The following is a 27,772-nucleotide window of genomic DNA, read 5'->3' as shown; positions in this document are numbered from 1 at the left end:
CCTTCAGACCGATTCATACGAACTTATCAGGTGTCATGGCGATCTCCGAGCTGATCACTTCTTCGAAGAAAATGATATGATCATGGTATACGAAGAGCAATTAAAAGCCGGGTTGCGGTTTCCTCTTGATGATTTCTTCAAGGCAGTTCTGAAATTCTACCAAGTATGTATAGCCCAAGTACATCCGGACTCATGGCAGATCCTAGTAGCCTTCAGAGGCCTCTGCCGAGCTAAGTGACTCATTCCTACAGCGAAGGTATTCGCCGAGCTACATAGGCTAACTCATCGAAAGGACGACGAGTACTGGTTCTTTCAGGCGAAACTGCATTGTGGGCTCTTTATCGATCTACCCTCCTCACTGAAGAATTGGAAGAATCGCTTTTTTATCTTGAGGAGCAAGATTCCGAACAGTTTTGAGGGTTTCCCGCATAGCTGGATGCATCTGGGCCCATCACTTCCGAAGCACATCGCCCTGAGTAGGGAAGAGGGTGCAATGGTGATGGAGTTAAAGGATCAGGCGGCCAATCAGAAGTTCTCCTGTCCAGATGCGATGACGGTCGAACTGCATCATTGGATGATGCGACTGGTTACCGAGGAAACGCTTGACTCTCCGACTCGGCCAGACTTTCTATATCTCTGATCTCTGAGCCTTAACGAACTCACTGACTTTTCTTTATGCAGGCATGGCGAGCGGCAAGACCTCCATAGAGAGCCGAAAGCGGAAAAGAGAGGTCTCCAGAAAAGTGCAGTAGATGAAGTGCGCCAAGGCCTCTCAGATGCCAAGGCACGATCTAGAGGAGATGCAGGGAGGCTCGTCCCGACCCTAGGGACCGCCAATTCCAGAAATAGAAGTGATCAGGTCTCCTCCTCGATAAGAAGAACTGCCACCTCCAACGGTTGCTCCGAGTGCAGAAGGAGGTCCTTCCCAACCTCCTACAAGGACCCTTTCCTGTAGCGCTCAAGTCCTGATTCACTCCCTGGAGAAGAACCGAACTGTTCGAGAGAATCCGGGTTTGGCTAAGGTTTTGGGGGCCTCCATCTGCCTTCTGGAGGATCGGAATAGGCTGACCCCGAACAGTCTCGATGATATCCTGACCCAGACTATGAGCCTGAGCGTGGAGAGTTTGGTGAACCAACATATCATCTGGGAAAAGGCTCATCATTTAAAGCAGGAGATCCAAAAGGTGGGTCAGGAAGCGGCTTCCGCCCGAGCTCAAATTTCATCCGCCCGGGAATATATAGCTGAAATTGAGGGGCGAATGAAATTCTATGAAGATAAATTGGCCGAGAAGGCTCATGTTCTTGAAGAAGCTCGAGTGCTCCGAGTTGCTGATGTCGCTCGCCTCACTGAAGAACTTAGAGCAAAAGAAGAAGAGGCAGTGATGAGGGAGGCCGGTGCTTATGTGAACGCCCATGGGGACCTTTTGGCCGAGCTCAAGAAGTGTTATCCCGAGGAGGACTTTTCCTGGATGGTGGACCTAGCTCCCCAAGACGAAGAGGAGAGCGAGGAGGAAGCTGAGGGAGATAGAGAGGGTAAGCGAAATGTAGAACAGGCTAGGGGTGATCCTCCAATCGAATGACTTGTATTTTATTTTGAAATGAAATGAAAGTCTCTCTTTTGTTCAATGACTGGATGTGATAGGAAAGTATCTAACTTGTACAAACGCCTGACTATCTGAACCAATTAGAACATCAAACTTAAAAGTGATTATTAATCTAAGTATATTGTAAGCATGAGATCGGCTGAGAATAAACACCGCACGGGACTTAAGATTATTGAAATTGGAAACTTGATTTGGACACTTAAGATCAGAAGCAACATCAAGCCGAATTAAAACCTTAATTTTATTAAACAATTATCCACAACGGAGATCAGACCAGATTGAAACCTTAACTTCATTTAACGATTATCCACCATATTTATAAAATGGAGGTCGGAAATGTGATCGGCTGGCGAGGTGACTCGATAATTGGTTTGAGAGATCGGTAATGAATTAAGTGACCTGGAGACTTGGTGTTGGAGATCGATTTCAAAGTCCGTTGATTTCGGGGATCGGCCAAAATATGGTGTCGACAGCTGCCCTTGGCGACCTGCAGGACTGGGCATGAGTCTAGTAGGTTTGGGCAGCAATAACTGGAATTGTAGAGGTTTAATTGGTGCAAGGCCAATTGGACATGAAACTAGACACATAATGGCACAACTTTGGTGAAGAAACCATGCCCAGAAAACCAAACCAAGTTGGCCAAAAGATTGCCCTAATTAGGGTGACCTGCATTCTACCTGGGCAAAATGACTAAATAAACAGTATTTAGTCATTTGGCCATAACTCAGTGTAGAAAGGTCCAATTGACCTGAAATTTTACCAACAACAAACTGAGATATAGACCTACAACTTTCATGAAGAAACCTAACCCAAATTATGACCACAACATATTCAAAAAGTGAGTTGCAGTCACTGCTCCTAACACTATAGATTTGGTCAGTCCAGAAATTCTGGAAAAATTTCAATCCGGCCATTTGTGGTTTTTGGGCCATAACTTGAGTTACAAAACTCCAAATGGAGTGATTCAAAAAAATAAATGCAACTAGATAAAATAAGAAACAACTTTCATGTTGATCATTTTGCCAAATTCCCACTGCAAAAATGACTAATTGAACAGTAAACCCAAAGCTTGAAAACTGAAAATTCTGTCCAATTAACATTAAACTTAGAAATGGTATTGGCAACCAATACCAACAATTTAAAAATGCAAAATGTGGTATGTTAATGATATTTAAACCAATATACCTATTGTCAATGCAAAATTCAACATTTTAGTTGACTAATGAAATGAATAGTAACCATATAATTTCAATTTCAAAGAATTACATAAATTAAAAGTGTTAAATGCCCTAGTAGGCCTAATGTGATTGGTTTGGATAGGTTGGTATGCCAATAGGGTTCTATTAGCAGTACTGCATATGGCTTCATGCCATTCTATGTTTCATGGCTTCCCATGCCATTCTGTGACATAATAGCCTTTGACTATGTTATTTGAGTTGTTACACTCAGATTTTATCCCTGATAATTATTATAGCTTATTAGCTATTCTGTTGCACACCGGGAGACACAATGTGACCGATGGTGTGATGGTCCAAGGTACTTAGTACCCACTGCTAGTTTACTCGTTTATCCAGTCCAGTCAACTAGTATGGGTTACTCGGGCAATGATAATAAATTTTATCAAATTTTAATCAAATAATACTGCAATAAATACCAGAAATTAAGTCTACCCAAAAAATGAAATTATACATTCTGCATAATTATTTTATTTTATTTTATTTTATATTGTCACCACTAAGCAGAATTGCTTAGCGCGTCGCTTTTGCCACGCGCAGGTACTGGAGACCTAGCTGGGGAGCCCAGCAGACATCAGACTGGGTGAGTCTTCAAATCTGCATTTGGAGTCCAGAGTCACCTCACATCTGTAGTGCATATGGTAGGACATTAGGACTTTGGTTAGCATTTTTTATTTTGCATTTTGTATTAATTTTGGATTGTAACTATAAACTTTTGCAATTATGTAATAATGTAAATATATGAAATTTCATATTATTGAAATTTTCTGTATAATGTATGTTGATAAGTGAAATGTTGAGAAATATTTATGAATACGTTTCAAGTGGTGGTGTGAACGAAAAAATTCTGAGAATAGTATTGAGATTTTGAGATTAACTTAAAATGTGTGTATAATGGAGTATGGATTTGGAAATTATATTGGAAGTGTTTTTAAACAGGTTCAGAAGAACTGTTTTTCCAATTTATAGCTGGCACTCTACCGGATTTTCTATAAAAATTTTGGAAAAATTCAGATTTATTAAAAATTATAAATAAATGAATTAAAAGGGATAAATTGTAATTAAAATATGAATTAGTGCTCCGGCACACTAAGTTGCATAACTTGCTCGGCTACACTGTAGACGGGTAAGGGGCGTCACAGATCAATTACATTATAATCAATTAAATCGATTAATCAAATAACTATTCAAAATTAGATCAAAATCAAGTACTATCAAGTATTTTTTTAATTAATCAAGTAGATCATAATTAATTAGATCATAAATCAAGTAACTATGATTAATTACATCATAATCAATTAGATAAAGGTGAACATTATTTGGTTCAGATTAAAATAATTGACTGATCGAACCAAATTAATTTGGAAATTTGGTATAATTTTATAGAAATTCAATTCAGTTTAGTTTTTATTTTTGAATTTTTTGGTTTATTTGCTTCGGTTTTGAAGATAATATAATATTTTCCTTTTTTTTCCTCCCTCTTGTGAAAATTGGACCGTCTAATCAATTAGATCATAAATCAAGTAACTATGATAAATTAGATTAATCAATTTGATCAATTAATCAAGTAACTACTAATAATTAGATCTATCAATCAAGTAACTATTAACAATTTGATCAACTAATTAAGTAAGTATTAGTAAATTAGATCATAAATCAAGTAATTATAATCAATTACATCAATTAATCAAGTTACTATTAATGAATTAAATCTTAAATTAAGTGATACTATTTGCCCAAGATTGAGTCAAATAGTTAATACTTGGATAGAGAATCCAACATGGTAGCCAAAGTGTCAACGCTTGGTCAAAGGGTTAAATCTAGCAGAAGACCACTGGGAAACCTAGACCGAATTGTTAGTGCTCTAGAGGTCTAGATCGAGCAGACCAGACAAAAGAGAGTTGAGAAATAAGAGCAATAATAATGCTTACCCAGCAAGCTAAGCATCACATATATCAAACATCAACAACTCTAGTCAAGATTAAGTTCACATTCTTAGGAGATGATCTCAGTATATCAACCCAAAATCCAATATTCAGGCATATAGATTACAATGGCTACCTAGCCAACGTCTTTAAATATTAGAAACAACCATTAAATAAGTATGCTTACTATACTAAAATTTCTACAGAGCCTCTCTATTATTATCCACTTACTCACAATCAATAATTTTTAACTTGAGCATCGACATGGCTTGCTAGAAGGCTACTGACCTCACTTTTTTCTCTTTTATAGGCTTGCATGGCATCTGGACTGGTCTTTATAGGCTTATGGCAGCATCAATGGCACCATCTGTGAGAAACTTAGATTATCAACTGACACCCCACACTCGAAACCATTTCTTTCTTTTTTTGCATTTTTTGTGCTTCTAGTGAGTTTTAATTTTTGGTCATAATTCATATCCATTTTTTGAGTCTTTTTGCTATTTTAATGGATGGAGACCCACGAATCTCTAGCAAGAATGTTGTTTTTGGCACCTATGGCTAGGGGAAACTCATCAACAATTGCAGTGTCCCAGAACCTGGCTACACCTACCATTGCACCCAGTGGTCAAGTTTTGCCATGCAATACTGGAATACCTAGAATACCTCCCGTTAGGCCCAACCAATAAGCCCAACCTCAAGGACTAACACCAGAGCAAGTTCACTAGCGCATCAGAGAAATGGAGGTGCAAATTGCCTTTTTGAAGGGATTGATCCTAAGAACCAATGCATCACCTAGAGCACCTGCCCCTGAGGTTGAGCTACCTCTAAGGGAACCATCTGAAGAGGCCAATCCTACTCAACCTAGTGGAACAGGTCCTAAGATTACCTGTTTAATAAATAACACTGGGACTAAAATCAAATAAACGGGGATGGATGAGAAAGAGGAACTTTCGAATGAGTCACCATAACTAAAGGTGAATTGGGGCTTGGTGAAGGTTATCCAGAGGTATTAGAAATAGGTTGAGGAAGAAAACTTTAGGATTGGACATGAATCTCCATTTTTTGAACCAATCCTAGCTGAGCAATTCCTACCAAAATTCAAATTGCCTGTCCTGGACAAATATGCAAGAACTACAGATCCAAGGAGCCATATAGTGAACTTTTAAAAAATAATGATGCTCCTAAATGTGAACAACTATCATCTCTGCCACGTCTTCCCAATAACGTTGACTGGGCTGGCTTAGAAATGGTACCAATTCCTCAAGCTCAAGTCAATCCAGTGCTTCCATCAGCTTACCATGGAGTTCAAAAACAAATTCATCTCTTACTTCCCACCAAAGAAGCTATCCTCGAACCTTTAGAAGGTAAAGCAGCAGGAAGGTGAATCTTTAAGGAAGTACATTGCTCGATTCAATGCTAAAGCAATAAGAGTTGAGAACCTGAACCATGAGGTTGCATGTAAGGCTCTAAAAAAGGGAACGAGGAACGTTAAGTTCATTAACTCTCTCATCAAGAACCTAGCGATGGATTACTACTAGCTATTAGAAAAGGCATAAAAGTATATTAGGTTAGATGATGAGCAGTAAGCTCTAAAGTCTGAGCAGAACAATGAGAAGAGACAGGGCAAGAAGAATTATAATTCAGACTGAAGGGGTAATAGCTCGAACAGGAACATTGAGTGGAACAATGAAAGATTCCATAACTACACGCCTTTGAATGAGGCAAAGTCAAAGGTCCTGATGTGGATTCAGAAGAATGGCTAGCAGATCAAATGATTAAAGAGACTCAACCTAAATACCTTTAGGAAGTGTGATAAGAGTAAGTTCTGCAAGTTTCATAAGAACCATAGTCATACTACTGACAAGTGTAGATAGCTGAAAGATGAGATTGAGTGGCTAATCAGGGATGGCAGACTCAAAAGATTCATAAGGGATAACTGGAATGGTAAACCTTCAAATAGGAGGGGATTAACTTCTAGAAGCAAGGCCATAACCATCATAGCAAAAAATGACGGGCCAATCACAGTAATCAACATGATTACAGGAGGGCTAAACATCGAAAAGATAGGCAATAAAAGGCCAATTGAGGCAATAAAAGGCCAACTGAGGCAAGCAGCAGTAGCCGAAGAATCCTCTCAGTCAATAAGGATGAGCTGAGTAAGGAGATCATCACATTCGGTCCTAGCGCCCATGAGGTAAAACATCCACATTCTAACCCTTTGGTGGTGTGTGTGAAGATAAGTAGGTACACAGTACGAAGGGTGTTGATCAATGCAGGAAGCTCGGTCAATCTCATCACTAAAGAAATCCTTAAGAAGCTCGATCACAAAAAGGATAGCTTAGCAAAGGTGATGTACCCACTGGTCAGCCTCGGAGACAAGATAGTTCCTATCCTCGAAATAATTAATTTAGGAGTGATCCTGGGCAATGAAGGGTTCAAACACGAAATTTACATAGAGTTTATTGTGGTCAACATTCCCTTGTCCTACAATGTCATCCTTGACTATCCACTCTTGAACATTATAATCAGCATGCAATGGTTGTGCATGAAGTTGCCTGCCAAGGGAGGCATAGCTTCATTAGTGGAATTCAGAAATTAACACAGGAGTGCTACCAGAAGTTGACCAAAGTGGTAACAGAGGTAACTCTACTGATCAAGCTATTAGAGAAGCTTGAATGTCAGATTTTACCTGAACCAGTTGACACAATAACAGAGATTCAGTTAGAAGAACTTTGAAACTCAAAATGGCAATGTTTATTTGATGGACGGAGGATACAATAGGAATTGACCCAACAATCATGACTAACAAGTTGAATGTGGATCCTGAGGCAAAACCGGTCCAATAGAAAAAAAGGCATTTTGCACTGAGCGCCAAAAGATAATTGCATATGAGTTAAGAAACTAATGAATGCAGGATTTATCAAAGAAGTCAAGTGCTCACTTAGGTTGCCAATGTCGTCTTAGTTAAGAAGGCAAATGGCAAATGGCGGATGTGTGTCAATTACACAGACTTGAACAAGGCTTGCTCGAAGGACCACTACCTGCTACTGACAATAGATAGATTGGTGAACGCGACAACTGAGCATGTAGTAGTATTTCTAATGGATGCTATGTTAAGATATAATCAAATAAGTATGCATCCAAAAGACGAGGAGAAAATAGCTTTTTTGATAGTCTCTGAAGTTTTTTTCTTACCAGGCAATGCCATTCAAACTTAAGAATGCTGAGGTAACATAACAGAGATTAGTGGATCAGATATTCAAGGACCTAAAGGATCGAATAGTCGAAGTATATATCAATGACATGATCATTAAGTCCAAGAGGTTGGATAACCATGCCGAGGACATAACTAAAGCTTTCAATTCACTAGACAAAATTAAGATAAAGCTGAACCCAGACAAATGCACCTTTGGGGTGATGGCTAAGAAATTCCTCAGTTTTATGATATCTGAACGAGGAATAGAAGCAAACCTAGAGAAAATCCGAGCAATAATGGACATGCAGGCGCCTAACAACATAAAGGAAGTGCAATTACTCAACGTGTTGATCACAGCGCTAAGGAGGTCCATGAGCTATTCTACTAGGAAGTGCCTACCTTTCTTCCGAGCACTAAAAGCAAGAAACAAATTTAAATGAGGAGAGGAATGTTAGGTAGCATTTCAAAATTTAAAAGAATTTTTATCATCTCCACCATTACTTAACTAGCTAAAATCGAGCGTTGTATTGATTTTGTATCTTGTAGTGACTAAGGAGATAATAAGCTCTATTCTTGTTAGAGAAAAGGAAAGTAAGCAAAGGCTAGTTTATTATACAAGTTAAGTATTGAAGGGATTCGAGCTCAACTACCCAATCCTAAAAAGGCTTGCTTATGTAGTTTTATCTGTGGCAACAAAGTTAAAACTATACTTTGAGGCTCATACCATTGAAGTTAGGATGAATTATCCCCTGTAGAAGATTTTATGTAGGCCTGATATTTAGCAACGTGGTTGATGATCCTCGGAGCATACAATATCAGATATTTCTCAAGAACAACACTTAAGGCATAGGTGTTCGTAGACTTTATCATCAAACTAACACTAGTTCCAAAGGCCAAAGAAACACTAAAGGAATAATGGAATGTTTGGGCAGGTGGAGCATCGAGTTCAACTAACGTGGGTAAAGGTGTAGTCCTCGAAGGGCCACATAAAGCAAAGCTGAAGTGTGCAGCATAGTTGGTGTTCAGAGCAATGAATAATGTGGTTGAATATGAAGCCATTCTCATGGCCCTACACATCATCAAAAAGGTAAGAGCCTAAAGAGTTAGCATTTTTTGCAACTCATAGTTGGTCATTAACCGATTGCAAGGAAACTACCAAGTCAAGGACCTAAACTTAGGTAGGTACAAGCTACAGATCCAATGAATGCTCATGAAAATCTGATTAGACAATGGAGAAGTAAGCATTCTCCAAGTACCCAGGGGGGAGAACTAAGTAGACTCCCTAGCAAAGACAGCAGCAGTGGGCGAATAGTGCTTGTCACAGCCTATCCCTTTTAAGGAGATAATTGCACCAACGGTGGACAAAGAGGAGGCACTGTCACTTAACATTGGGGAGATATGGATGACACCCATCTTCTGCTACCTTGATTAAGGCGCACAACCAAACACTCAACTGGAAGCCAAAAAGATAGTATAAAGATCTATGAAATATAGTATCCTTGAGAGCTGGCTGTATAAGAGATCCTACCTTCAACCATAGCTCAAATGCGTTAGTAGAGAGGATGGTTTGTTGGTGCTTCTTGAAATCCATAAAGGCCTGCATAGCAGCCACAAAGGGGTAAGGACGATAGCCAAGAAGGCATTCAAGCAAGGATTCTTCTGGCCCACTGCAATTCAAGATGCCAAGGATCTGGTTCAAAAGTGCAGAAGATGCTAAGAGCATAGCAACATCCCTTGACTCTGAGCAAAGAAACTCTTACCCATTAGTAGCCCATGACCATTCTACCAATGGGGCATAGACATCCTTAGGCCTTTTCCAATGATATCAGGTTCTCAAATGTATGCTATCATCACCATAGATCACTTCACTAAGTGGCTAGAAGTTGAGGCATCACAATACGTGACAGCTAATTTAGCGATCACTTTTGTTACACAAAATATCTTCTGCAGGTTTGGCATCCCCAAAGTCATCATAATAGACAATGATACTCAGTTCACCAACAAAAAAATTCAAAGAGCTTTATACTGAGTGGGGTATTGATCTTTGCTTTGCCTCAACCTACTACCTGCATATGAATGGAATGATAAAAGTCACAAACTACATAATACTTTAAGGATTGAAGAGGCAATTGCGCAATGCTAAAGGAACCTGGCTCGACCATTTATCAAGCGTCCTATGGGCTTACTAAACTACACCAAAGTCAGCCACAGGCAAAACTCTTTTTTTTGCTGACTTATGAGTCAGAAGCAATAATCCCTATGAAAATAAACGTCCCATGAGGCTGTACAAAGCACCTCAAGCAAGCTTCACAAGAAGAAGACCTGCGTTTTAATCTCAAAATGGCAAAAGAGCTAAGGGAGATCACTTTTGTTTGAATGGTGCAGTGCAGACAGAAGATGATCAATATGCACAATAGAAAAATGAAAGGCTGAGCATTCATGGTTGGAGACTTAGTCCTTAAGATAGACAATGTCACAAGCGGAGTAGCTGAAGCTGGGAAGTTAAGATGTAACTGGGTCGGACCTTTTGTCATTTCAAAGGTTATTCATCCAGGGTCTTATAAATTAGTCAAGATAAATGGCAGAGTCTTGCCCCGAGCATGAAATATTTATAATCTTCATAAGTATTATCAATAAAGAGGAATTATTCAGAAAGACCATTTGTCTAAATTTAAGGGTGCTTAGCCCATCTACGGTGATAGTATGGTAGGCTAAATAATCTAAGGGTGCTTAGCCCATCCACGACGATAGTTCACTAGGCTAAATAATCTAAGGATGCTTAGCCAACCCATGATGATAATCTACCAGGCTAAAATAAATTAAGGAGCCTTTAGCTCATGCCTATCAACGAGCTATAAGGCATGCTAAATTTAAAGGCGATTGTCCCATTGATAAGGTTACTAAACAAAACATTATGGCGTACGAGCTATTTAGATTCTAGTCCTAGGGCTCGAACAGTTTCACTAGTGAATGAAATTCATGATGAATATCTTAGCAATGCTTTTATGAATGGTTGGTCATTATTTTTAATCCAAGATATAACTTCTTGTCTTGTTGATGTTTTTGTTCGATTAAAATTTCGAACGATCTTATTCATATTTTACTAATTACATTTTGAGCATGAATAAAGCTGAACGTTCAGGCTTAGCACTTTTTTTTTTTTAGATACCAAATAAATCCTTACGCGTTATGACATCATAGTTCATATGTTACTCAAAGTTCATTTGTGATTAGGGTGCTGAGCAAAATTACTTTAGCTTTTATTCATGATTATTCAAATGCTTATTTATGTAGATATACCAAGCAATTACTGATGCTTTTATTTAGAGGTGTGACATCTTGTTTACAAAAGTTATCCTGCTCAACCTTGTGGGTCCAAGCATTTATTACTAACAAATTTTGATTATCTATATTCTGTTATTTATTCTAAGCTATAATAATTATGAAAATTTTAGAAAATGCAGGAAAGGGAAATACTGTTAATTCATTCATGCAAAAGATTTACAAAAGGTTTTAGGCAGAGGGACCTACATCCTCATCTACGTCCCTCCACCCAGATACAGGCTTCTTTTCACCATTGCCTTCTTGACCACCACCACTAAGATCTTCTACCCAAGTAAAATCTTCACAAGGGAAGTGCCTTTGAAGCTCAACCACAATGTCATCTTAGACCTTCAAATAAATCTTGACCAAATGGTCCTTGGTGGTGGCCAACTCTGCCTCTTGCTTTTATACCTTCTTCTTCAATATGGTCACAATACCCTGAGCAGACCAAAGCTCACCCTAAAGCCTGAATAATTTCTCTCTCATCTCTTGCAGCTTGACCTCTTAATCTTAAATTTTCTTATTGGAGGCATACACAAAGTTGGCAAGCAGACCAATCTTTGTCTCCTGCGTCTTGATATGCCCCTGCAAGGCTGTGTTCCTTTCCATCAAAAATTGAGAGCAAGCTAGCTACTCTTACTGAACAAAGGGTGAGATCCTCATCATCATCCTGGTCTAGACGAGCTCAGTCCGTCGAGAGAGTGAACCTCTTTGCAAACTAGTTTGTGAGCTTAAAGTCCTCTATGGCAAATTGCCTAGCCAACATTTACTCAATTGTCTGAGGAGCAAGTGGTGAGGGAGGAGGAGCATTGTCAGTTTCTTTCTGCTCGATGATAGGAGCTGACACCCTTTGCTCGCACGAGATTATAAAACCCAAGGAATAGCAATCCTCACTCATTTTTCAGCTAGAGGAGTAGATTGTTTGGTAGTAGGAGTTTGCTCAGACTTTTTCTTTTTTTGGATCTACTCCTTGACATTCTTTGCTCAGCTCACCATATCTACAAGAGTAAAAGAATCTCAGTAAGTAACAAAAATCAAAAGGTAAGATTTATGTTTTTACCCACGAGTGGTATGTTATTGAATTGTTCGGCCGCAATCAGATCCCCTATCATATAAATGGATTCCCACCACAGAGCTTTAGCTTTGATTAAAGTCTTGATCAAAATTTTGCCCTGCTGGACCACATTAACTCTTTCACAACAGCCTTCTCTTCGGCGTCAAGTATGTGCTTGCCAACCTTTTTGTTGGCCAGATAGTTCCAACTGGTTTGGATCCAAACCTAGTGCTTGTCCACCATGTCCACGAACAAGAAAAATTAGTCTTTCCGATTTTTCAGTAAAGACAAAAGGTTAGTGAAGAGCCCTGTATTCTTTCGGGTATGGAAATGCCAATATTCCTTATTGTCACAATGTTCAGTTAAAAGAAGGCCATGAAAATCCAAGCAGACACATGTTATCTCTTTCTTTGGCATAATGCTTGAAAAGCCAAGAGCAATCAACGAATTTGAGTGCATTTGGGATATGGACAATTGGTAATATTTTAATACTTTGACAGCTAATGGGCAAAGCAAAAGCTGCAGACCTGATTTCAATTGCTCTTCATTATCAAAACTCTGACTGGACATAGAAATGTGATATCTGCCTGCCCCCTTTGACTAGCAAGAGAGACTTGGTATTGAACTTTGTCTATATCGTATGTTGTTGAATTGAAGCACCAATAGACTTTTACATTTTCGAGAAAGTAATTAATGGTACGTCATCATTACGAAGAGATACTTCATAATCCACACCAAATCGATAGCTTTCTCTAAACCATGCCCTAATCAGTGTCAAACTACACACTCCAATGACATCATAACTGAACTGAATAAGCACAATATCCAAACCTAAAGATTCATTGCATTATAGGGGGGACCAATGATACTACTAGCCTAAGATTGAGTCAAATAGACAGCACTTAGATAGAGAATCCAATGTGGCAGCCTGATACACTTGAATTGTATAGATATTTTTAAGCACAATTGTATACTATCTCATGGCATTTAGGTAAGTAATCTCATGCATAGTAGTTGATTTCATTAGTTTTTATAATTTCTATTGTCAAGATCTTAATTCCATATTTTCTGCATCATTTCAGGTGTTTTAGTGAAGTTACAGAGCATAGGAGCGAAAAAGGAAGCTTGGAGGGATCAAAAGATTCAGAATTGCTGCTAATACAAAGTACACGGGTCATGTAAGCAAAGCCACAGACCTGTATAACCTTCTGCTAGAAGAAAGCTAGAGAGCCAATGGAGAAACAAAAGTACACGGGTCGTGTAATTGGACCCGTGTAATCGGCATAGACCCGTGTAAGTCTCTGCCAGGCATAAGCTTGAAGAACTTTCTGAGAACAAAAGTACACGGCCCATGTAACCAGGCCGTGTAGCCAACGCAGAGTAGCTTAAGTCACTGTGCCAATGCATGACTCCGCGATTCCGATCCAATAAGTTACACCGCCAGAGACCGTGTAGTGACACACAGGCCGTGTATTACGCGGTAGCCAGTTTTATAACCTGAATTTCCGCTCTTGTTTTCTAATTCAAATCAGACTCCTAAAGCTTTTTGGACTCAAAATGACCTACCCCTAGAGCAGCCATTATAAATAGAAGCGGAAAACATCAAAAAAAGGGGAGGAGGAGAAGAATCTTTTTTATCTTTTGACAGCACTTTTTAGGAGTTTCAAAGAGGATTTGCCTCTGAAGTCTCACCAGCCGTTTTGAGGAGAAGAATATCAGTATCAAGAGTAGTCTTCCAACCAAAGTTCCACAAGATCAAAGCTACAAACCCTCTTCAGTTCTTTCATTCCATTTCCTTAGACGGATGTTTATTGCTTTATTTCTTCTAGAAAATTTCTTTTTACTGTCTTTATTTTTGTTTATCATGATGTTTGCTGAACTCATCATGAGTGAGTAGTTTTCATATTCTGGAATTGGGAGAGTAATGCTTGTAATCATTATTATGGATGAACATTAAGTTTTATTTATTGGATTTGAGATTTTTTCCTTGATTTAATTTCTTATGATCTTAATGCATGCTATGTGTTGGTACCCATTTAGTAATGATTATAGATATTAATTGAAGGACTGAAAAGTGAAGATTAATATTAGAAAATCAAGATTTTGAACATAGGAATTCTAACCTAGACATAGGATGATACCTTTGTGGAGTTTCAAAATTGGTCAAAAACCTTAAAGGATTTTAATTAATTTGATCGCCACAAAAGTTAGGTTTAAGTTAATTAGAATACACCCTAGGTGCCTTGCGAAAGGACTTAGGATACCTTAGGATTAATTTCCATCAAGGCAAACAATTCTCAATCCAGTCAATAAATAAGATAACACCTAAAGTAAAATTCAAGTATCAAATCTTAATTCCGGAATTGTTCCAAAATGGATTAGATTTTAAGTTTATCATTTTAGTGTTTAAAATAGAAAACTTTCATTCCCTCATTGTTTGATAGCCTAAACAGTCAAAATTACTATGTAGATTGGTACTTACTAATCAAATTCCTCGTGGGAAATACTTTACTCATCACTTTATTACTTGTTAGAGATCCATGCACTTGCAATGGTTGTAAAATCAGCAAACAAATTTTTGGCGCCGTTGCTGGGGATTTTTGGCTTTAGTAATATCGAGCGATAGGGAATTTAGCTGATTTAGGCAATCATCTTTATTATCTAATTTTATTTGATTTGTTTTATTTCTTTTCTTTTCTCTCAGGTACCCGATCTGGTATATGACCAGAACAAAGACAGAAGAAGAAATTTTAGACTGTGATCCAGAGATAGACAGAACTCTGAGAGCCATCAGGAGGGAAAGGAAACATCAAGAGCACGATCAAGAAGATCCTGAAATTCTAACCATGGCTGATAATAATGATAGACCAAGACTCTTGAGAGACTATGGAGCTCCATCTGTCCAAGGATTTCAGGCCAGTGTCACCAGACTCACAATGGAAACCAACAACTTTGAGTTAAAACCAGCGTGGCTTCAAATGATTCAGCAAACCCAGTTCGAAGATCCACACTATCACCTCCGGTGCTTCCTTGCCCTATGTGACGCATTTAAGATGAATGGAGTTTTTGATCAAGCCATAAGACTCAGAGCATTCCCATTCTCCCTTCGAGACAGAGCAAGGAATTGGTTACTCTCTCAACCAGCTAGAACATTCACCACATGGGAAAACCTCTCACAAGCTTTTCTAAGAAGATACTTCCCACGTGCAAAGACTGCAAGACTGAGACTTGAGCTCAACACCTTCAGATAAAAGGAAGGTGAATCACTCTATGACGCATGGGAAAGATATAAAGACCTGCAAAGGGAATGTCCACACCATGGCACAGAGGATTGGTTACTAGTGCAAAACTTCTATAATGGGTTACTACCCTCTACAAGGAGCACAGTTGATTCAGCTGCAGAAGGTAACCTAATGGAGAAAACAGTGACACAAGCACTTGAACTTTTAGAGAGGGTTGCATACCATAAATATGAGTGGTCAAATGAGAGAGGAAATGCAAGGAGAACAGCAGGGGTCCTGGAAGTAGACGCCCTAAGCATGATAAATACCCAATTTGATCAGCTCACAAGGAGGCTTGATAAAATGCAAGCCAATGTAATAAGGATGAATAGTCAACATGAGGACAGCTACGGAGGAGGATATTCAGAATATAACAACTTTAATTAACCCTCTACAGAACAGATGAAGTATGTGAATAATGGAGAAAACTTCAACCAGAGGCAGCCCAACAATCCATATTTAAACACTTATAACCATGGATGGAGAAACGACCCAAATTTCTCATGGTCCAATCAGCAGAACCAGCTAATAAATAAGCAATAGGGGTACAAACCACCAGCACCTCTTGGATTTCAGAACAGAGGCCAAAACTTTGCCCAGCCACCACTGCCTCCTCAACCTCAGCAACCTGAACCGAAGATAACCATAGAATCCATGATGGAAGGTTTCCTAGCAGCTCAACAACAATAGAATGAATTGATTAAACAGCTGACTTCTGAAATGGACCAACTTGCTATCCATAACAAGATGCTAGAAAATCAAATTACTCAGCAAGCAAGTTCTTCAAGTAAGGCTACTGGTAAACTACCTAGTCAATCAGAGATAAACCTAAGGGAGCATTTTAAGGCAGTTACATTGAGGAGTGGGAGAACTCTAGTACAATAAGAGGAAGAACCAACAAAGGAGACCTCAGAAAAATCTGAAAGCCAAGCAGAGAAAAGGGAGGAAGAAGCCAAGAAAGATCAGAAAGAGGAAGCAGCGAAGAAAAAGAAGTTACCAGAGCCATACCAGCCTCCCCTACCTTTTCCTCAGAGATTTCAAAAAGCCAAATTGGACAAGCAGTTTAGGAAGTTTTTAGGAGTTTTACAGAAACTTTATATCAACATTCCCTTCACAGAAGCACTCTCTTAGATGCCATCCTATGCCAAATTTCTTAAGGAAATTTTGTCAAAGAAAAGAAAACTAGAAGACTATAAGACAGTTGCTCTAACAGAGGAATGCAGTGCCATATTACAAAATAAGCTACCTCCAAAGTTGAAAGATTCAGGAAGCTTCTCTATACCCTGCCTCATTAGCAATAAGAAAATAGACAAAGCCCTCTGTGATCTTGGGGCAAGTGTGAGTTTAATGCCTCTATCAATATGCAAAAAGTTGGAGATCGGAGAACTAAAGCCCACGACAATTTCACTGTAATTGGCTAATCGATCAGTTAAATATCCAGTGGGCATACTTGAGAATATCCCCATCAAAGTGGGCAAATTCTTCCTTCCAGTAGACTTTGTTGTTCCTGAAATGGAAGAAGATGTTCAGATCCCTATCATCTTGAAAAGACCATTCTTGACAACCGCCGGAGCAATTATAGATGTCAAAAATGGGTGACTAACCCTTAAGGTAGGAGAAGAAGAAGTGGAATTCAACTTGTTTGACACAATGAAACACAAATTCGAACCTGATGAATGCTTCAAGGTCGACATAATTGACAAACAAGTTGAACTGAAATTTCATAAGATACATCCTAAAGATCCTCTTGAAGCATGCATTGTGCACAATGACATGGCAAATAATGAAAACACAAAAATAACAGCCTATGCACAATAGCTAGTAGCTCATCCACCCCAAACCCTAGCTCAAGTCTCCGAGATGGAAGAGTTAAAGGAGGAATAGCCCAAGGACAAGCTCCAGGAAAATGCCAAACTGGTAGAACTGAAACCTTTCCCCTCTTCACAAAGGTATGCATTTTTGAACTCAAACTCTAAATATCTAGTTATAATCAATGCTAGCCTGTCTAAGTTAGAAGAGGAAAAATTGTTAAGAGAACTTAGGATCTATAATAAGGCCATAGGGTATAAAATAGAAGACCTGAAAGGGATTAACCCCTCGATTTGCATGCATAGGATACCTATGGAAGAAAACAGTAAACCCACTATCGAGCACCAAAGAAGACTTAACCCAAACATGAAAGAAGTAGTCAATAAGGAAATTTTAAAACTATTAGATGCAGCTATCATATATTCAATTTCTGATAGTAAATGGGTTAGTCCAGTACATGTAGTTCCTAAGAAGGGAAAGACAACTATTATCCAAAATGCAAGCAATGAACTAATCCCTACTAGGATAGTCACTGGTTGGCGAATGTGTATCGATTATAGGAAATTGAACAGTGCCACCAGAAAAGACCATTTTCCTCTCCCTTTCATTGACCGAATGTTAGAGAGGCTAGTAAAACACTCTTATTTCTGTTATCTAGATGGGTATTCAGGATTCTTTCAAATTCCTATTCACCCAGAAGACTAAGAAAAAATCACATTCACTTGCTCTCATGGAATATTTGCATATAGGAGAATGCCTTTTGGTCTTTGTAATACCCCTGCTACCTTTCAAAGATGCATGATGGCTATTTTTTCTAATTATATTGAAAATACCATGAAAGTTTTTATGGATAATTTTTCTATCTATGGAACTACTTTTGATGATTGCCTAGCTAATTTATCTAAGGTGTTGCAAAGATGCAAAGAATCAAACCTAGTCCTAAATTAGGAAAAATGCCACTTCATGGTAAGGGAAGGTATAGTCCTGGGATATTTGATATCAGAAAGAGAAATTGAGGTTGATAAGGCAAAAATTGAGATCATTGAAAACATGCCACCACCAACATCAGTTAAGGGCGTGCGAAGCTTTTTGGGACATGCAGGGTTCTACAGAAGATTCATTAAAGATTTTTCCAAAATAGCTAAGCCACGTACCAACCTGTTAAATCAAGATGTTCCCTTTCATTTTGATGAAAATTGCCTTGTTTCTTTTAACAGGATCAAAGAAGCCCTGATCTCAGCACTAATAATGTAGCCACCAAATTAGGAGCTACCATTCGAGGTGATGTGTGATTCAAGTGACTTTGCAGTTGGAGCGGTGCTCGGGCAAAGGAAAGATAAAAAGCTCCATGCCATTTATTATGCCAGCAAGACACTCGATGACGCGTAAATCAATTATGCTACCCCAGAGAAGGAATTCCTAGCGGTGGTGTTTGCAATGGGCAAATTCAGATCTTACCTAATTGGCAAAAAAGTTTTTTTTTCATATCATCATCTTGTCATTACCTTTTTTTTGAAAAAAGGAAAAAAAACCAAAAGTGATTCAATGGATTCTACTCCTGTAAGAATTTGACATTGAAATCAAGGATAAAAAGGGATCTAAAAATATAATGGCTGACTATCTTTCTAGGCTGAAATTGGAGTACACAGGAGACTTTGAGGATTTGCCAATTGATGACTCATTTCCTGATGAGCAATTACTAGCATTCTCCCATACTCCATGGTATGCTGACTTTGTTAATTTTCTTGTATGCAGGGTATTGCCTCCAAACATGACTTATCAGCAAAGGAAGAAATTCCTATATGATGTGAGATATTACACATGGGAGGAACCTCTACTGTACAAGAGATGTAATGATAGGCTGATAAGAAGATGCATCCCAGAGGAAGATATGAAAAGTATCCTTCATCACTGCCATTCATTACTATATGGAGGACATTTTGGCACCTCAAAAACAGCAGCAAAGATCTTGCAAGTAGGATTTTACTGGCCACATTTGTTTAAAGATGTGAGATACTTTGTCCTAACTTGTGATCAATGCCAAAGAACAGGTAACACTTCAAGTAGGAATGAAATGCCACTGCATGGTATACTTGAGGTAGAATTGTTTGATGTATGAGGGATAGACTTCGTAAGCCCATTCCCCTCTTCCCATGGAAACAAGTATATTCTCGTTGGTGTTGATTATGTGTCAAAATGGGTGGCAGCAATAGTCACACCAACTAACGATGCTAGAGTGGTCACAAGGTTCCTAAAAAAGAATATATTCACAAGATTTGGCACACCGCGAGCAATAATCAGTGATGGAGGAAGTCACTTCTGCAACCAGCAATTCAAGGCTCTACTGAAAAAGTATGAAGTGACTCACAAGGTGGCCACACCTTGTCATCCTCAAACCAGCGGCCAAGTAGAAATCTCAAATAGGGAACTGAAGTAAATTTTAGAGAAAACTATAAACAGATCCAGGAAGGACTGGTGCATGAAGTTAGATGATGCACTGTGGGCATACCGCACTATATATAAAACCTCAATTAGCAAAACACCCTTTCGACTTGTTTATGGAAAATCATGCCATATCCCTGTCGAACTTGAACATAAAGCATACTGGGCAATTCAGATCCTAAACTTTGACCTCAAAGCTGCTAGTGAAAAAAGGCTTCTACAATTGAATGAGTTGGAATAAATCTGATAAGATGCGTACAAAAATGCCAAAATCTTCAAAGATAAAACCAAAAGATGGCATGACAAGCATATAGCAAGGAAAGAAATAAAAAAAGGAGACATTGTCCTGTTATTCAACTCTAGATTGAAACTCTTTCCAGGGAAGCTGAAATCAAGATGGTCTAAACCTTTTAAGGTCACTCAAGTCTTTCCACGTGGAGTAGTAGAAGTATGGAGCGAAACCTCAGGAGCATTTAAGGTCAATGGGTAGAGGCTGAAACTTTACTTTCAAGGAGAACCCGTAGAGAAGGGATTCAATTGCACCCTCGACCATCCTACTAACAAACTGTGAAAGATGAAAGCAAAGTCGAGCTAATGACTATAAACAAGTGCTTTTTGGGAGGCAACCTAACATTTCTAATTTTTCTTTCTTTCTTTCTTATTTTAATATTTCTTCACATTTTCTTTTATAGGAATCCCAAAAGATCTCAGATCCAGAAAAGCAAGAAGGATTAAAGAACAAGAGAGGAGAGGAATCATCAAGTCAAAACCATAAAAGAGAAGATTGGACAAAACCGGGGAAGTAGCTCTGTTGCTAACCTTTGCATCCATTTCATGTGTTTTGATAATAATTTTTTTTTTTTCATTTGGAAAAAATTTGGAAAATCAGAAAATTACATGGGTCATGTACTGCTTTTCACACGCCCCGTGTAACTTTCTAAAAGTCCATAATTTCTTGTACTTTTTAACTCTGAAGGAGACAGAAAGTTACACGAGTTCATAGCCCAATTTACACGGACCGTGTAATGTTGCTAGCAGAATAACTTGAAAACAAAAAGTTACACGGGTCCTCTTTGTACTTGACATGGGCTGTGTAACATGTCCAGCAAAGCAACTCGACGGGCAATAAGTTACACAGGTCCCTGAGCTTAATTACACGGGTCGTGTACTATGTCAGGTTTTGAAATTTTCGGGCAGAAATTTACACGGCCCTACATGTCGGGACCCGTGTAGTGATACACGACCCGTGCATCATGTCGCAGACACGACTCCTGGGGTGCAAAATAGGCAAAACAAAGAGTCCTAACGGCTCTTTAAATACACCCCTCACCTTAAACCCATTTATAAAGACAAAACCTTTCATCTCCACCCCTCCTAGTCTATAAAAACCCTCAAATCTCTTCTCCCTTCACCAAACCCTACTCTTCTCATCAAAAACAAATCAATGGCTCCTGCGAAGCGATCTGCGCGAAGAATAGGCTCTTCCTTAAGGCACGGAGGGAAATCTTCACCTTCTCCCCCTCAACCAATACCCCCATGCCCAAGAACAAGGGTAGCATCTCCTCAACCCTCTTAACCAACCCCTCCTCCACTGTAACCCCAGTCACAAGCCACTCCACAACCCGAAATCTCCATTCCTTGTGGATTCCATGATGATACCCAATAGGCAATGTGCAATCGACTTCACACCCAAAAAATTAGCTCTATAAAATACATGGATTTTGCGCTGTTAGGGCAAATCAGGCTGTAGGATGAGATCAAAGGGCTACTCGATAGCATCGGGCGGACAAGGTTTGCCCAACTCTAATTTCCAGCATACCAGGACACAACTTTGGAGTTTTTAGGCAGTTTCAAGGCCACTTTATGGCCTACCAATAGGGAAGACAGAGGCAGAATTGAATTTTACCTCCTTGGTGTCGACCGAGTGATGAATATAGATGAGCTCAATGCCATCTTCAGCTTTGATAGCGCCGGCCACTAAGAGATCCCTAGGAACCACATGCTCTATAACAACATCAACTTCTGGAGTTCCATTGCCCAGAACATGGAGTCGTATAACTCTAGCAAGTCCAAATCCACAGGAATCACAAGTCTAGCCCTGTGCTACATGCACCGGTTCACTGCCCACACCATCATGGGCTGTGGTGACAGCCTTGGCATGGTAAATGCCAGCGAGCTATTCTTCATATGGTGTATGGTCACAAGGCAGTGCTGCAGTACCAACTTCTTTTTGTGCAACCACCTTCGCCACCTCTGTCATCAGCCTACCACGCACATCGTGCTTAATGGCCTCATCACAACCATCGCCCTCCACTTTGGATTCATCCCAAGACATCACAGGCTACGCTCAATCAGCAGAACATCAAGAATAGATCAAACCATCTACATATCCATGAGGATATGTAAGAAGGTGGGCAACACCTGCTACCTCCTTGATGCCAAAGGGAATGCAATCCCTCTGAGAGACGAAGCACAAAAAGGGCCTAGAGAGACTTCACAGCCACAGGCAGAACCCCAAGAGCTAATGTTTCAGGAGTCTCCCGCTCGAGTGCCTCCATACACACCACCACCCATAGACCCGATACTCGCATACCTACAGCGCATGGAGACCACAATCGACAACAGGATGCAAGCAATGGAGGACAGCCTCCAGGAAGCCCACAACAAGTTGGACATGCTAATGGAGAGGCTCGATAAAGAGGAGCCAACATCACCATTATCACCATTAGAGACCTTTTAGAGCTAGGACTGTAGGATAGGTTCTTTATTGTAAAATGTTGAATACCTTAGTCCTAAACTGTAATCATAGGTCTCTTTTGTTTGCTTTATATCAAAACTTTTCCATGCTTAATAAATAATATGCTTTCTTATAATTTGTGTACATTTTCTCTAATTTTGCATATTATGTTAACATTGAGGACAATGTCCGATTTGAGTTTGGGGGGGTTACAAATGCATTTTATTTCTTACATATCAAATATCATTACATGCATATCATTACATTATTTAAATTCAGCTATATTATTCTTGTATATCAAAATTCCATAAAATTTTTGAAAATTTTGAACTTTGAACTGTGAAACTTAGCATTATAACCAATTTCTAATAAGCTAATAATTGGACTCCATGAGATAGAGAAATGAACGTATCTGGATAGGCAAAAAGGGATTCTAACATGTTGTTTATGAAGAACATAATCTCTCTAGTGGAACTAGACTAGTTAAACCCCTTCATAACTATTAATTTGTCACATCAAACTTGTGAAGTTAGGAGAAATTTTTTGAAATATAAACAAACCTGAAAATGCCTCACCAGCTCTAGAACATATCTCTCGGACCTATCAAGGCAAAATCCTAGCATATGCTTGATGAAAAAATGATTAAGGTATTCTTTGATATAACCTTACTAAGCCTTAGCCACCCTTAATTAAAATATATATCCCTTGTAGTCAATTTGGACCTATATCTATCCCTTAGAATTTATTGCTTATCCATATTATTTACCTAGCCCCTAGCCTAAACACATACATACCCTTTTGAGAAAGCTAAATGCATAAGTAAAAAGTATATTAAGTGCAAAAAGGAAAATGGAGAGAGGATGAAGAACTCAAGAAAGAGTGCAAGTGTGAAATTGAAACCAAAGAAAAATCTGCCTTCCTAACCCAGCAAAGGCAATGAGTTTGGGGGAGAAGACAAAAAGGGACATAAAAAAATTAAAAAATAAAAAATAAAAAGAGAAGAGAGGGGAAGTCTCAAGAATCATGGAAGCATGCTTGGCACTATAAAAACTAAAAGCCCCTCCTCTTCATATAAAATCAGTGGAATAAACTTAGTATACTTGGTATTTTATGCATAAATGCTATCCTCATATTTGCATTCTCTATAAACTTTTTATTGGCAACCAAGTCAATATCCCTTTAACCCCATTACACCCCTTTTAAAGACCTTTTGATCTTTTAAAAAGTGTATGCTACATTAGTGGAGATAGGAAATTGAGATATGCTTATGGAGTTGAAATTGAGTCACTTCATCATAATTATCCACAATAGAGGCAAATTTAGGGGAGTAAGTATTTCTCAAGTCTATCCTAATAAAATGGGTTATTTGTGACTTATTAATGGCCTTGTATAGAGGAATAATTAGTTGAGTCACCATGAAGGGAGGTGAAGTTCCAAACAGGCAGCTATTAGAATCCTTAAAAGAGGGTAATTGGTATGAAGGATTGGAGGAGTTCAATTTTGTGCTTATTAAATTGTTGGTTATATTCCTCAGTTATCTCCTAAAATGTGTTTTAAAATAGAGTTTTGTTTTACTTGAGGACAAGCAAGAGTTTGAGTTTGGGGGTATTTGATACACTTGAATTGTATAAATGTTTTTAAGCACAATTATATACTATCTCATGGCATTTAGGTAAGTAATCTCATGCATAGTAGTTGATTTCATTAGTTTTTATAATTTCTATTGTCAAGATCTTAATTCCATATTTTCTGCATCATTTCAAGTGTTTTAGTGAAGTCACAGAGCATAGGAGTGAAAAGGGAAGCTTAGAGGGATCAAAAGATTTAGAATTACTGCTGATACAAAGTACACAGGTCATGTAAGCAAAGCCACAGACCCGTGTAACCTTCTGCCAGAAGAAAGCCAGAGGGCCAATGGAGAAACAAAAGTACATGGGTTGTGTAATTGGTCCCGTTTAATCAGCATAGACCCGTGTAAGTCTCTACCGGGCAGAAGCTTGAAGAACTTTCTGAGAACAAAAGTACACGGCCCATGTAACCAGGCCGTGTAGCCAATTCAGACCCATGTAAGTCTTTGTGCTAATGCATGACTCCGCAATTTCGCTCCAGTAAGTTACACGGCCCAGGGCCGTGTAGTGACACATGAGCCATATACTATGCGGCAGCCAGTTTTATAACCCGAATTCCCTCTCTTGTTTTCTGATTCAAATCAGACTCCTAAAGCTTTTTGAACTCAAAATGACCTAACCCTGGAGCAGCCATTATAAATAGAAGTAGAAAACATCAAAAAAAGGGAAGGAGGAGAAGAATTTTTTTTTATCTTTTGATAGCACTTTTTAGGAATTTCACAGAGGATTCGCCTCTGAAGTCTCACCATCCGTCTTGAGGAGAAGAATATCAGTATCAAGAGGAGTCTTCCAGTCGAAGTTCCACAAAATCAAAGCTGCAAGCCCTCTTCAGTTCTTTCATTCCTTTTCCTTAGACGGATGTTTATCGCTTTATTTCTTCTAGACAATTTCTTTTTACTGTCTTTATTTTTGTTTATCATGATGTTTGCTGAACTCATCATGAGTGAGTAGTTTTCATATTCTGAAATTGGGAGAGTAATGCTTGTAATCATTATTATGGATGAACATTAAATTTTATTTATTGGATTTGAGATTTGTTCCTTGATTTAAATACTTATTATCTTAATGCATGCTATGTGTTGGTACCCACTTAGTAATGATTATAGATATTAATTGAAGGACTGAAAGGTGAAGATTAATATTAGAAAATCAAGATTTTGAACCTAGGAATTCTAACCTAGACATAGGTTGATACCTTTGTGGAGTTTTAAAATTGGTCAAAGACTTTAAAGGATTTTAATTAATTTGATCGCCACGAAAGTCAGGTTTAAGTTAATTAGAATACACCCTGTGTGCCTTGCGAAAGGACTTAGGATACCTTAGGATTAATTTCCATCAAGGCAAACAATTCTCAATCCAGTAAATAAACAAGATAACACCCATAGTGAAATTCAAGTATGAAATCTTAATTCCGGAATTGTTCCAAAATAGATTACTTCATTTTAAGTTTATCATTTTAGTGTTTAAAATAGACAACTTTCATTCCCTCATTGTTCGATAGCCTAAACAGTCAAAATTACTGTGTAGATTGATACTTACTAATCAAATTCCTCGTGGGAACGATACTTTACTTATCACTTTATTACTTGTTAGTGATCCGTGCACTTGCAATGGTTGTAAAGCCAGCAAACACAACCAAAGTGTCAGTGCTAGGTCAAAAGGTCAGATCAAGCAGAAGACCACTGGGAAACCTAGACTGAATGATTCCAGACCTAGCAAAACCAGACCGAACAGTGGTGATTCTAGCTGATACAAACCGAACAAAAGAGAGCTAAGAAACAAGAGTAATGATAATGCTCACCTAGTAAGCTGAGCATCACATATACCGAACATCAATGACTCTAATCAAGATTAAGTCTAAATTCTTAAAACATGATCTCAGGATGTCAACCCAACATTCAATATACATGTAGATAGACTGCAATGGCTACTTAGCAAATGTCTTTAAATATTAGAAACAATCATTAAACAAGTACACTTACTCTGTTAAAATTTCTACAGAACCTCTCTATTATTATCCACTCATGCACAATCAATAATTTCTAACTTGAGCATCAGAGTGGCTAGCCAGAAGACCATCGACCTCACTTTTTTCTCTTTTACAGGCTTATGTGGCTTTTGGACTTGTCTTTATAGGTTCACGGTAACATCGTTAAGTAACTATGATTAATTAGATTATAATAAAGTATTATTAAGTATTTTATCAATTAATCAAGTAGATCATAATCAATCAGAATATAAATCAAGTAACAACGATCAATTAGATTATAATAAAGTACTATCAGTTATTTTATTAATTTATAATAAATTAGATCATAAATCAAGTAACTATAGTCAATTACAACATAATCAAGTACTACCGAGTATTTTATCAATTAATCAATTAGATCATGAATTAAGTAATAATGATCAATTACATCATAATCAAGTACTATTTGGTATTTTATCAATTAATCAAGTATATCATAGTCAGTCAGATCATAAATCAAGTAACTATGATCAATTACATCATAATTAATTAATCAATTAGATAAGGGTGAGCATTATTTGATTCAGACTAAAATAATTGATTGAACTGATTTAATTCAAAAATTCAGTTCAATTTTCGTAAAAATTCAGTTCGGTTCAGTTTTTATTTTTGAATTTTTCAGTTTATTTAGTTTGGTTTTGAAGACAACTTAACATTTTCCTTTTTTATTCCCTCTTATGAAATAAAACAAAAAATATAAATTTGATTCAGGAAAAAAAAAATGAAAATGGATGCATGAAGAAGATGCTTGAGATGGGTCATGAAGTCTCTTACTTGAGAAGGGTTACGGAGCTAGAGGTTGAGATAGGATATTGGTTAGAGTAATGGTGGCTCTAATAGGTCAAAGGGATCATGGGTTTTGATTGGTTAAATGGATGGTGATGGTTTCTGATTGGTTAAATAATTAGTGAAAAATGATAGATTAGAGAGTTGGTGGTATTTGATTGGATGGTCAATAATAGGAGAGAAAGAAGTTGAAAATTTTAAAATTCAAATCTGAAAATTTCATAAAGGCCTAAATAGACATTGCACATTTAAAAAGTTTTTTTGAATTTATCAAATTACCCCTTTTGTAAATTTTTGTATACAAATTTTTGTACACCAAGTCAAGTCCATATATATATAAACCCATTTCCTTTCAGATCAAAATCATTTTTACATTTCTTTAAGAATAAACTTTAAAATACTTCATGTATTTTTTAATAGAATTTAATTAAAGGCTAATTAGACTAAAAATGCTAAACGTTTATGTAAAATCACGATTATATCCAAAACTTCTAATTTTGTGAAATAGCCGAAGCCTTAAGATTTTGACACAATTGTATCTACAAGGTGAAATTGAATTTGAAAAGTTAATGGCAAATTATAATATAGTACCTGAAGTTTTATTTAATTAACAAATAAAAGTTTTGAATATAATTGTGATTTAATGTAAATATTTAGTATTTTTAATCCATTGATTATTAAACTTTACACTTAAAAAGAGATATATTTTATATTTATTTTTA

At 37.9% G+C, this 27,772-nt stretch overlaps 1 non-coding gene across 1 annotated transcript; it reads right to left on the bottom strand.

Annotated features, from left to right (window-relative positions):
* Positions 1-15,556: 15,556 nt before the first annotated feature.
* LOC131178949 (small nucleolar RNA R71) lies at positions 15,557-15,663 on the bottom strand. The gene has a single exon (XR_009147956.1). It is a non-coding gene; the product is annotated as a small nucleolar RNA R71 (small nucleolar RNA).
* Between the last annotated feature and the right edge of the window lie 12,109 nt (positions 15,664-27,772).

The sequence above is a fragment of the Hevea brasiliensis genome, chromosome 3, assembly GCF_030052815.1.
Source record: "Hevea brasiliensis isolate MT/VB/25A 57/8 chromosome 3, ASM3005281v1, whole genome shotgun sequence".
NCBI classification, from domain to species: Eukaryota; Viridiplantae; Streptophyta; class Magnoliopsida; order Malpighiales; family Euphorbiaceae; genus Hevea; species Hevea brasiliensis.
This window is presented reverse-complemented; position numbering and strand designations above follow the sequence as displayed.